This window comes from Protopterus annectens, chromosome 15.part0 (assembly GCF_019279795.1).
Source record: "Protopterus annectens isolate FY-2018-M chromosome 15.part0, PAN1.0, whole genome shotgun sequence".
Classification (NCBI taxonomy): Eukaryota; Metazoa; Chordata; order Ceratodontiformes; family Protopteridae; genus Protopterus; species Protopterus annectens.
This window is the reverse complement of record NC_056749.1, coordinates 630,823,728-630,836,241: the sequence shown is the minus strand read 5'-3', so window position 1 is coordinate 630,836,241 and position 12,514 is coordinate 630,823,728. Positions and strand designations below refer to the sequence as shown.

Here is a 12,514-nt window from a genome sequence, read left to right as displayed (position 1 = left end):
CTGCCACTTCCAGCTCTGACTCCTGCCTTTTTGTCAGTGCCACCGTCTCCAACCCATACAACATAGCTGGTCTCACTACCCTCTTGTAGACTTTCCCTTTCACTCTTACTGGTACTCGTCTGTCACAACTCACTCCTGACACTCTTCTCCAATCACTCCACCCTGCATGTACTCTCTTCTCCACCTCTCTTCCACACTCGCCATTACTCTGAACTGTTTATCCCAAGTATTTAAACTCATCCACCTTTGCCAACTCTACTCCCTGCATCCTCACCATTCCTCTATCCTCCCTCTCATTCACACACACATATTCTGTCTTAGTCCTGCTGACCTTCATTCCTCTCCTCTCTAGAGCATATCTCCACCTCTTCAGAGTCTTCTCAACCTGGTCCCTACTCTCTCACTACAGATCACAATGTCATCTGCAAACATCATAGTCCATGGGGCCTCCTGTCTGATCTCGTCTGTCAACCTGTCAATCACCATTGCAAATAGGAAAGGGCTCAGATCTGTCACTCCCACTGCAGAATTCACCACTGTCACACTACCCTCGTACATATCCTGTACCACTCTTACATACTTCTCTGCCACTCCTGACTTCCTCAAACAATACCACAACTCCTCTTTAGGCACCCTAAAATATGCTTTCTCCAAGTCCACAAAGACACAATGCAACTCCTTCTGACCTTCTCTATATTTCTCCAACACTCTCAGAGCAAACATTGCATCTGTAGTGCTCTTTCCCAGCATGAAACCATACTACTGTTCACTAATCATCACATCCCTTCTTAACCTAGATTCCACTACTCTTTCCCATAACTTCAAGCTGTGACTGATCAGTTCTATTCCTTTGTAGTTACTACAACTCTGCACATCACCCTTATTCTTAAAAATAGGTACCAAAACACTTTCTCCACTCCTCAGGCATCCTCTGACTTTCCAAGATTTCATTAAACAATTAAGCAGAGGAACTATTTTACATCAAAAATATTATAAATAAATAATATATATATATATACACACACACACACATATATATATATATATATATATATATATATATATATATATATATATATAGTAATTAAATAAAAAAACAAATACAAACAATTTGACAGATAGCCCATTCTCCAAGTACAATAATGGTCTCAAGGGTGTGTGTTATTGTGTAAATAATGCCCTTCCAAGCGTATAGTGGCCCTCCACAACACCTCTGGGTGGACATTATTTACACAATAACACAGACATTGTTGGGGATTATTGCTTCCATATGTAAAGTAGGAAGGTCATGGTGCTGCAACGTGTTCTTAAGTACAAGTATATGAAAATATACATAAGTTAGACACATGGTCAGTGATGTTAAATTTCAGACCATCACTATATGATGGCGGTAGCATTTGAATTTTGGCAAATAAAGTGTCTATAATTTAAACATAAATGGAGCAGTGGCAGTGAAGCTTAAGTACACTGTGCAACCATTAGATGGACCCATGCACTGTAGACAAGCTCATCTTTGGCTTCAAAGTAATCAAGCAATTATAACTTGTTTAGAAATCAAAACTTTTTAATTGACAAACAAAACAGATGAGCACTTTTGTCCTTAAACTAGCTTTGTCAAATGTTAAGATTGCAGATCAATGGCATGTGCAGTAAGAAAATCACCGTAGACTTGAACCCAGGCAGCCAAGATTATAATTACTGTGTTTACTTCCAGCTGTACCATGAAGGTAACTAGACACAATCAATATCTAAATGCATCTGCTGCATAAAATCAGATACACAACAAACATATTTAGCTATCACTAAAGGAATGCAGAGTGAATATATACAGAAATATTTCAGGCCATTATTTCTGTCTTAGAAAAAATGTCCTTACTGCCATAACTATTTCAATGAATATATTAAATCAGTTTACAGTATCAGCGGGATGTGTGATAAATTGACCATATTTCAGTAATTATGCACTGCAAAAACTTTTTAAAGCGGTTACTATAATCATCTTTTAATACACTGTGTCTAGATATAACTTAGCAAAAATAAGTATGTAAACATATCAGGAACATGTGCAAATTACCTTATAAATCCAGTAGCATTAAATTACTTCTGTCGCACAAATTTCACATCCAGCACAGGACCTATTTCCCACTCATTTTTTTACTGTCAAACCAACTTTTTTATGTTGTTTGCTTTTCCAAGGGTTTTCTAGTCCATTAAAAATGTTTTCATACACGTTTATCATAACATCTCCTTTTATACGTTTTCTTTTTCTGGGCACTCCCTTGCTGTATTCATGTTAAAATACCTCACAATACCTGTAGCAACCACACCCAAGCTTCATACTGGCCAAAAGGCAATTCATGATCCTGAACGGATTTTACAGTATTTGAAACTAGTGTTACAAATATGAACTTTGACTTGGCAGTAAGAATGCTATTTGAAAAAAAATGCCTATAATTAAAATAGTTCTCAATCTAATTCAGTAAATAAATGTACAAATGAGGAGTCTGTAAAGCTGTAAAACACATCTTTTGCAACAGCGATTTATTTCCCCAAGTGTAATTAATGAGTCCATTCAGAGCTTACCTAAACGAAGGCATTTTTTAAAGCAGGCAGACTACCAGAAAATGTACACATCTGATTTTAATCTGATTAGATGAGTTGATATCTAAAGTTTAACAAGATGTTGAATAAGTACATTTTAAATGAAAACAGAGCCGTCTTAGTGAGAGAAGTTGAAGGCATACTAGGAAACATGCAGTAAAGCTACATCAATGTAAAAGGGGTATCTGGTATTTTGATATTCTAAATCTGAAACGTAACATTTGTTTTGTAATTCTGAACATAAAGTAACCCCACTTGGAGTTACTAGTGATGCTTGTTGGCTTTTTATTTCAGCTACCAAGGATGGTATTCTATACCAGGACAACTGTGCGATGGTCAACAACATCATCACCACCTGGACAGCTTAACCACTTAAACATGTTTAAATGCAATTGGGAAGAAAGGTGAAGGCTGCCAGCCTAGCCAGATAGAATCATCATTTGTGAATATTAATATAAGCCACAGGCCTGTTCTCTTAAATGGAAGAAAATGCTGTTAGATGTGGAACTGCAAAAATGTAACAGTGCACTCTGCTGTAACAAAGCTGATAAGTCAAGCATTGTGAAATTCTTTGATCTAAAACTCAGACCCGAGATGTCTAGAGGGAGGCATTCTGCCTATTGTTTTGAGGTCAGAGTTAATGGCTAAAATTTACATGTATAATTTATTTTATTGCTCTGGCTTCCTGACCAGCTGCAAGATCAAAAGAGCTATTAACCTCTGAGAGTCTGTTAGCCTGGAAGCCAGAAAGAAATGATGTAATCTGAAATGAATCAGTGGCATTGTGTTATCAATTTAAGGACAGAAAGACTCAGAGCATTGAGCATTTGTCTTGAAAACATACAACTCACCACTCTGCCTGTGTCTGTATATAAATAGGATCTTAGACTTTAGTGTTTCTCTTAGAAATACCTAGGAATTAGGAAAATTAGACTCAAGTGTTTTTCTGTGTTGATGTCAGAACTATTCTACTTTATTATTTTAAGCATTTCCTGTGATCTCTGAACTCTTGATTAGCACTGTGTTTTAAGAAGTATTGTCTTGTGTTTTTATTATTTATTAAATATTTTTAAACCTTTCAACTGTGGCTGTGTTACTTTAAGCTCTAGAGTACATTGCATGTATATAGTAATACTGGCCAAGGCACTCAAATAAGCTTTGACTGTGCAGTCGCACTTACCATTTGGATAATAATATTGCACAGTATACTTGGACACCCTTTTATAAGAGCCTTTTGGCAGCTGATAAATATTAGTGGATGGTGACAGTGTTTTCTACTGTATAGTCTGGGTAAAAGGGACACAGCTGCAGAACCTGTGCCAACCTTCCCCAGGAGTGTCTGTGTGGTTGTATACAACTCTCATCTCAAAGTGTGTTTGCCAGCTACTTGGGAAGGGGCACGAAGCATTGGTTGGACAGAGGGTGCTGGAGGTTTTAGATTGCCCACTTGGCTGAGCTCTGAATGCTATAGCTGTGCCAGTGGCGAGTCTTATTGGGAACCTGGAGGGAAAGGGAGAAACCAGCCCCAGACTGCCTGTGACTTCTGTGTGCTCTTAAGGGAAATTGTACTTTACTGTGTGTGTATTTATTATCCTTTCCCTATATGGATGCCCCTCACTGGTGTTAGTGGTGAAGACTGAGGCTCCTTGATTGCTGGGTGAATGCATGGGCATCACATAATTGTTTGACAGTGGTGGGATATCCACACCACATATTAATTGGTTGACAAATACTAATTGGCTTGTAGTGGTGTGGATAGAGTGAATTCCTGTTGCTTGTGTACAGTGATCACTGAAGACGCAGTGAATACTCAGAGTTCAGATCACAATTTTTTTATTTCTTTTGTTAGCATAGTTAGTCAGGGAGAGCAGGTAGCATGTCAGCAGAGTACGGAAAGCTGACAAGGAGCCACCTGGCTGAGATGTGCCAGGCTAAGGGACTGGTGCATGAAAACCTGACTAAGGGAGACATGATTGCAGCTTTGGTCACAGTTACATCAGAAAACAGCATCCAGGAGAATGATCAGAATGGCAGTGGAGATGTACCACACTCAGGGAATGGACAGCTCAACCTTTCAGCAGAAGACTTAAAAATCCATCTGGAGCTAAAAGGACTAGCATTGGAGGCCAGGCATTTGGAAATAAAAACAGCAGAGAGACGGAGGCATCTAAAGAGTGAGGACAATGAGAAACTGCGACAGTTTCAGGCTGAGGAAAATGAGAAACTCCTACGCCTGGAATATGAGGAAAAGGAAAAGCAGAGTCAACATGAAAAGGAGATGCTGACTCTTCACCAGAGTCATGGATGTAATGGGGAAGGGAGCAACTGGACCCCAGAAGCACAAAAGGTCAGTAAATTTCTTCTGCAGTTTACAGAGGGGGATAATTTTGATAGTTTCATTCACATGTTTGAGATGGTATGTAAACAGTATGATGTCGACCAAAGGCTCTGCAGAACTTATTGGCCTGGAATTTCCAGAGATGTAACAGGGGTACTACAGGACCTGTGAACAGTGCCAAAAGGTAGGGCAAGGCAGGAGACAAGGTGAGAGCTCCCTTTGATGCCTTTGCCTGTGATTGAGGAGCCATTTCAAGGGGTAGCTATGGATATTATGGGGCCTCTGAGTATCCCAAGTTCCACAGGGAAAAAGTATATCCTAGTGGTAGTGGATTATGCTATAAGATACCCTGAGGCAGTGGCTTTGTCCTCCATTGAGGCAGAAAAGGTGGCAATTGCTTTGTTAGAGATTTTCAGCAGGCTAGGTTTCCCAAAAGAAATACTGACTGACAGAGGTGCCAATTTCATGTCAGACCTGCTTACTTGTCTATGGAAGTACTGTGGGATGAAGCACCTGAAGACCACCCCCTACCATCCACAGACTAATGGTCTGTTTGAGAGGTTAAACTCTACAATCAAGTCCATGCTACAGGCATTTTCAGACCAGTTTAAGAGGGAGTGGGACAAATATCTGCCCCATCTGTTTACTTACAGAGAGGTTCCCCAGGAATCTACAGGTTTTTCACCCTTTGAGTTACTGTATGGGCATAGAGTGAGGGGACCTCTAGATTTCATTCAAGATGAGTGGGAAGGGGAGTGTGAATCTCACAAGGAGTCTGTTCTGGCATATGTCCTAAACCTCAGGACAAGGCTCAGGGAACTCATGGGCTTGGCCCAGAAGAACCTGGCAGAAGCCCAGCAACAGGAAAAGGTATGGTATGACAGGAATGCTCGAGCTAGAGAGTAAGCTGTAGGGCAGCAGGTAATGGTTCTCATTCCTGTCAGACACAGCAAGCTGCAAGCAGCTTGGGAGGGACCCTACAAGGTGGCAAGAAAGGTAAGTGATATTAACTACATGGTGGAAGTGCTAGACAGGAGGCAGAGACACACGTTGTACCATGCTAACATGATGAAACCTTACCAGTATAGGGAGGCCCTTATGCTGAGTATTTGCAGTGGATTGCAGGAGTCCGAGGGAGATCTGGTGACTGATCTCCTCAGTGAGCCTCTGACTGATACCTCAGTGGAAGGGGTAGCAATGTCCCAGCAGGTCTATATTAGAACATCGAAGTTTCACAACTTCGAATGTTCTAATATCGACCCCTGTTCAGTGAACCCCCGTTTCAGCTGAAAATAGCAAAGCTGCAGAAAACCAAATTTTTTCCTAGGAAAAGAATTCGGTTGTCCATTTCTGTCGCTTCACTATTTTCAGCACTGTGGTGGAAAGTTCCAGGTTGGGTTTGTGCGATTGTGTGGACATGAGGATAAGGCCGGGTTAGGTTAGTTAGGGTTAGGGCGCTGGTGAGGTGAGTGTGCGATACTGATGGACCTTAAGGTTAGGGTTTGGGTTAAGGTAAGTGGATAGTTAGTGGTGTATGTACAGTTTAATGTAGGGTTATATGTAAGATTTTAGGTATACATGTGTGGATTGCTGTTTGTTTGGTGTGCTTGTGTTGTGTGTGTGTGTTTCGGAACAGCAATTCACTGTTCTGCATGTTTGATGTTGTCAGCGTTCGCTGAACGGGGGTCAAATTTAGAACATTCAAAGTTGTGAAACTTCGATTTTCTAATACAGATCCTCTCCCAGCAGCTATCTCCTACCAAAGCTTGAGAAATCTGAGCAGTGTTACAGGAGTTTGGGGACATGTTCACTGGGAAACCAGGGTGCACCCACCTGGTGCAGCACCAAGTGGATACAGGACCCCAAAGACCTATTAGGCAGGGCCCCTTATAGGGTGTCTGAGAGAATCAAACAGACTCTGAGGAAGGAGATACAGGAGATGTTGGAACTAGGGGTAATTCAAGAGTCCAACAGTCCCTGGGCCTCCCCAGTGGTCCTGGTGCCGAAGAAGGATGGCAGCACCAGGGTGTGTGTGAACTACAGGAAATTAAATAGTCAGATGCTTACCCCATTGCCTAGGACAGATGAGGCTTTAGAGCAGCTGGGCGGGGCTAAGTATCTTACAACTATTGATCTTACCAAGGGTTACTGGCATGTGCCCTTGACTCCCAGTGCTAGAGAGAGGTCAGCCTTTGTGACGCATTTTGGCTTGTATGAGTTCACAAAGATGCCCTTTGGGATGTAAAATGCCCCAGCAACTTTCCAGAGGCTGGTAGATCAAATCCTAGTAGAAGCAGGAGGGTTTGCCCTTGCTTACCTAGATGATATTGCTATCTACAGCCATTCCTGGCACAAGCACCTTCAACATGTCAGGGAGGTTCTGGGCAGACTACAGAGGGCAGGGTTGACCATTAAGCCCAGCAAATATCAGGTGGGTATGGCAGAGGTCTCCTACCTGGGACAGAGTGGGGAGTGGTAAGATCAGGCCAGAACCTGCAAAAGTAGAAGCCATTCAAGCATGGCCTGCACCTGTTACCAGAAAGCAGGTGAGGGCATTCTTAGGGACAGCAAGGTACTACAGAAAGTTCATCCCCCATTATATTAACATAACTGCTCCCCTCACAGACCTAACAAGGAAGAACAGGCCAGATAAGGTAGTGTGGGGACCCCAGCATGTGAGCAGGCATTCCAGAATCTAAAGAAGCTTTGGGAGGACCCTATGTGTTAGTCAGTCCAGATTGCAGCAAAAAATTGTTGTGCAGGTGGATGCTTCAAACCATGGGGTGGGGGCTCTATGTAGCCAGATTTCTTCAGAGGGAGAAGAGCACCCAGTGGTTTATCTCAGTCATAGGCTCCAATGCTATGAAGCTGTGGAAAAGGAATATCTAGCCATTGTGTGGGCACTGCAGAAACTTCAGCCTTACCTATATGCAAGAAAATCCACTGCAATAACAGATCACAATTCCCTAACATGGTTAAACAAAGCCAGCTAGCAAAATGCCAAGTTGCTAAGATAGAGCCTTGGGTTGCAAGCATATATGTCAGTGCAGCACTGCAGTGGGATTAGCATTGCCAATGCAGATGGGCTCTCAAGACAGGGAATGGGGTAAGGTATACTCAGATAGACCTAACCCTCTCAAGCAAAGTTTCTCAAAGTTCACTTGAAAACTAGCTTGAGTTCTCCAAGGAGGGAGATGTGTGAAGATAGGTGAAGGCTGCCAGACCAGCCAGATATAATTTTGTAGATAATTCTGTCATTGGTAAATATCAATATAAGCTGCCTGCAGGCTTGTTCTCTTAAATGGAAGAAAATGCTGTTAGATGTGGAGCTGCAAAAATGTAACAGTGCACTCTGCTGTAACAAAGCTGATAAATCAAGCATTGAGAAATTCTTCGATCTAAAACTCGGAGCTAAGATGTCTAGAGGGAGGCATTCTGCCTATTGTTTTGAGGCCAGAGTTAATGGCTAGAATTTACATGTATAATTTCTTTTATTGCTCTGGCTTCCTGTCCAGCTGCAAGATCAAAAGGGCTATTAACCTCAAAGTATGTTAGCCTGGGAATCAGAAAAAAACGATGTCATCTGAAATAAATCTGTGGTACTGTCTTATCAATTTAAGGACATAAAGAATCAGAGCATTGAGCATTTCTCTTGAGAACATCCAACTCATCACTCTGCCTGTGTCTGTATGTAAGTAGAATCTTAGACTTTAGCGTTTCTCTTAGAAATTGCTAGGAATTAAGATGATTAGGCTCAGTGTTTTTCTGTGTTGATGTCAGAACTATTCTACTGTATTATTTTAAGCACTTTCCTGTGATTTCTGAACTTTGACTAGCACTGTAGTAAGAAGTATTGTCTTGTGTTTTTATTATTTATTATTAAATATTTTAAACCGTCCAAATGTGGCTGTTTTATGTAGAGTTAATTTAAGCTCTAGAGTACATTGCATATATATAGTGATACTGGCCAAACCACTCAAATAAGCCTTGACTGCTCAGTTGCACTTACCATTTGTATAATAATATTGCAAAGTATAATTGGACACCCTTTCATAATGGCCTTATGGTAGCTGATAAATATTAGTGGGTGGTGGCAGTGTTTTCTATAGTATGGTCTGGGTAAAAGGAGCACAGCTGCAGAACCTGTGCCAGCCTTCCCCAGGAATGTCTGTGTGGTTGTATATAACTCTTATCTCAAAGTGTCTGTGTGTGTGTGTGTGTGTGTGTGTGTGTGTGTGTGTGTGTGTGTGTGTGTGTGTGTGTGTGTGTGTGTGTGTGTGTGTCAGCTACTTGGGCAGGGGCACGAAACACTGGTTGGACAGAGAGGGTGCTGAAGGTTTTAGATTACCCACTAGGCTGAGATCTGGACCCTATAGCAGTGCCAGTGGGGAGTCTCATTGGGGACCTGGAGAGAAAGGGAGAAACCAGCCTCAGACTGACTGTGATCTCTGTGTGCTCTTAAGGGGAAATTGTACTTTACTGTGTGTGTATTTATTATCCTTTCCCTATATGGACACCACTCATTGGTGCTAGTGGTGAGTATTGAGGCTCTTTGATTGCTGGCCCAGTGCACGGGCATCACAGTAATGAATAACAGTTAATGCAGAACATGATTCAACTGCTTAACAACTGTGCCATTGAACAATATAATTATACAGATTCATTTTGAAAGAGGAGATGGCAATCAGTGTTAAACAGAGATAATACAAATTATCAGTGAAAAAGGAATGGTTTATAAAATGAGCACAAAATAAGGAATAGTAGAAGAAAAAGGCTTCTAAGAATGTAGAAAAAAAGAGAGAAAGGGCATCTGGCAGACCAAGGTGGACCTAGAAAAGGAGGTGATAAAAGAGTGGGTTGAGATAGGTAAAAAAAGGTCAGACACATTATGAAACATTGGAGGGAATTCATAATAAATGACATCAATGGATAGGAGAAGAAAGTCTGGCAATTCTACAGACCACAGAATAATATACTGCATGTATGACAAAAGATAAAGTTACTGCTTAACATTTTACTATTGATCATTTTCAAGAACAATGTATCCAAACTAATCACTGATGTTGGCTTTTCTTCTTGTACCTGTATATAAAGGATGACATGAAAAACATTTCACAGTATGACATTGGGACAGCTGTCTATAAAATATTCATAGACTGTGCACCAAGCTTCAAAGGCAAACAAATAACTACACCTGGAATTGTAATGGAGAAAAAATTTTAATCTCATCTTCATTCTGCAATATTTACACTCTGTAGAGAAATACATGATAATTGTAGGCCTGAAATCAAAACAATACTATATATTTCTACTTCTGACAGCCTCTGTATTTGTTACTCTAAAAAAAAGCTGACCGCTACACTTCTGTATTATACTAAAGGTTTTGTATCTGTCAATCTAATATCTTGTCTAATGTTATAGTAGCAGTTGCTCTTTAATGTCAAGCTATAAGCCTAACCGGGACTACTGTGATCTCTCACCCACCTTTCCTGTTTGCAATTTATATTATAAATAGAAGTGACACGAGAAGTGAAAAAGGCTTTGAAATTGTTGTGGTTTACCATTTTCTAATGGTCATTCTAAACATTTGGTCACACCTACAAATGTCAGCATATCTATACCACTTTCAAATTTCCAGATAAAATTTGTAGGATGAGACATCTGGACATGGAGCCTTAAATAACACTGCATCAGCTTAAAGTACTAAATATATGAAAGCAGCATCTCAAATGTGTGCATGACTGTTTGAAAATATTTAACTTTTTCTGAGAAGTAAGTATCATCCTTAGTTTTGCAGGCATAATACATTAATGATAGAATTCTGAAAATAATTAGAATTTGTTCTTTATGAAAAGGTAAGAAAAACAGACTATTTTAATGCATATGTAGGGCTACTGGTGATACATACCCATATAGTGCCAAATCTCTGAAAATGAAAACTTTCAGCAAATGTCTCAGAAAAATGTCACAACACAGCTACAAAATATAGTTACTTGGTGCAACAGAAACATGTATGCAATCGTCTAGAGTGCCTGTCATTTGCATCATTGTATGTGAATATAAATACATATTTTAAACATGTATTGCATTCCTCATCCCAAACAGACATGATATATCCACCTCAAAAATAAACCAAATTTATTGTAACATGCCAGACTGCCAATGGGAAATCTCTGTAAAACCCCACATTGACTACCTATGCATAAAATCCCATATGTGAAAACTCATGACAGTTTTTAGAAAATAAATTATTCAGAGAATTAATTAAGAAACAAAATATGCCTAAGATCCCAATTTTCCTTAAGCATTTAAATGCAGCTTAATGTTAAAATTGGCCTAGCCATAACTGAAGTGCTCAGTAGAGCAGGTTTTGGTAGTTGTATCTATTTTGTAAGAAAAGTTCGCTGTTCTAGAGGACTACATGAGTTTTCCTTCTGATATATTTCCAATTAAATACAGCTATACCATGGATATATGCTGCATTCCCCTACCCTGAAGAGAAGGCATATACCTCCTCCTATTAAAAAGAAAGAGTAATGTAATATGTTTAATGGCAAGTGTGAATGCGCATAACACCTTGTATTATGTACCTGTACATGAAGGAACAATTGTCAACCCTGACAAAGTTCTTTCAAGAAATTGCATTTGGCACACAGATGACCAAGTATAATCAAGATTCCATTTCTCTCATAAAAAAATAAATATATGCCAGCACACAAAATTGTGGTGTTGCCATCAATCAAGTCATATTATGCTTTCTGGAGAATGTACATTATTCTCTCTTCTACCAAGTTAATACATATATATCCTGGAGAGGTACTGCATTTCGACTGAGGGAAAGTAAAGTTTTTTGTGATTAATACTCAAGTGGGATAAAAAAATTACAAGCTGTTGAAAACTAAACATATTCAACCACAATAAAAATATGGGAAGAAGTGTTAGCAGGGGGACAAGCCCCATACACTTCACCAGTGTGATCAACGGTACCCTTTTACACATGCTGCTTGCATAGTGCACTGTAGCCCTGGGAAAGGAGAAATCCCTGTGATACCACAATTTTGTTCTCAAATATGAAATAAAATAGAACTACACAGCTGTGGTCATATGTACAGTGTCAGTCATTAGTAAGTTAACTGTAATCCTGGCACCCTGCTTGAATACATAAGCACACATGTTAGTGTCAGATATTCAGGATTTTACATGCTATACCATGATGTAAGTACTTAAAGTGATTCCCACTAACTTTTACTTAAAACCAGCTTATTTCCTCTTTTTTCATCCCAGAAGAGACCATCTTACATGCTTACCCATTAACATCCACAGAGGGCATGAATAGATCCTAGGCTTGAGTACAGTACTAGTTAGAGTGTTCTTCATCTTAGTAGGATACAGACAGTATTCTGCATATGCTTCCTGCAGGAAGAGGCCATAACTGAAATTAAGGAAAGCAGGGGAGTAAAAACAGCAGCCATTAAATAATGTGAAGAAAAATGGTTAGGGTGTTGCAGCATAGGAGATCCAGGCACATTATGTTGGTGATTGGCACTGAAGCTAAGAATGGAGTAAATCTAAATA

The 12,514-nt window shown here is 40.0% G+C and overlaps 1 protein-coding gene across 3 annotated transcripts in view; it reads right to left on the bottom strand.

Annotated features, from left to right (window-relative positions):
• Window positions 1-12,514, bottom strand: part of IL13RA2 (interleukin 13 receptor subunit alpha 2) — an 899,966-nt gene that overhangs the window by 567,947 nt on the left and 319,505 nt on the right. Inside the window, exon 1 of one of the 3 annotated variants that reach the window (XM_044057464.1) lies at window positions 2,075-2,202. The exons of the other annotated variants lie outside the window; for them this stretch is intronic. The gene's annotated coding sequence lies outside the window, so the exon portion shown is untranslated. Of the gene's footprint in view, window positions 1-2,074; window positions 2,203-12,514 lie in introns of those variants that run through there. 3 annotated transcript variants of the gene reach the window in all.